The sequence below is a fragment of the Seriola lalandi genome, unplaced genomic scaffold, assembly GCF_002814215.2.
Source record: "Seriola lalandi dorsalis isolate HSWRI2012SDOR001 ecotype SW California unplaced genomic scaffold, Sedor1 jcf7180002054478, whole genome shotgun sequence".
Classification (NCBI taxonomy): Eukaryota; Metazoa; Chordata; class Actinopteri; order Carangiformes; family Carangidae; genus Seriola; species Seriola lalandi.
Genome location: NW_019525031.1, coordinates 374,790 through 375,377, shown reverse-complemented (window position 1 = coordinate 375,377; position 588 = coordinate 374,790). Strand labels below are relative to the sequence as shown.

Sequence of the window (588 nt, the reverse complement as noted above, 5' to 3'; positions counted from 1 at the left end):
CTAACAGCTATCAAATAGAAAACAAGGTGGTGACAATGAGCACTGGTAATACCGCTGGTTGATGTGGACGTAAAGTATTTACAGAACATACGGTGAAGTTGAAAAGTACATCTTGGCCTAGATTAAGGTTCTGAAACACAAAGGCTTGGGAAATAAAATGGAGAGTCAGAGACGTGGATGGATTACTGAGTGGGACCAGTGGGCACGGGTTTATTTTTCAGGTTTCGCCTGCAAAAAGGAAGAAACACAAAATGACCACAAAGAGCTGCACTATGGCCACAAAGAGACACAAAGACACACAAAATGACACAAAACGACTACAAAGAGACACAAAACGACTACAAAGAGACACAAAGAGACACAAAACGACTACAAAGAGACACAAAACGACTACAAAGAGACACAAAACGACTACAAAGAGACACAAAACGACTACAAAGAGACACAAAGAGACACAAAACGACACAAAACGACTACAAAGAGACACAAAACGACTACAAAGAGACACAAACTTTTGTGGTGTTTTGTGAGACGTCTTCTGTCTGTCTTTCTCGTATCTTGCTTGTATGTAGTTTGGGGGGGGGGGGG

General features: G+C 41.7%; 1 protein-coding gene across 3 annotated transcripts in view; it reads right to left on the bottom strand.

Annotated features, from left to right (window-relative positions):
* cttn (cortactin) overlaps window positions 1–588 on the bottom strand; it is a 14,990-nt gene that overhangs the window by 2,395 nt on the left and 12,007 nt on the right. The gene's annotated exons all lie outside the window — the stretch shown is intronic.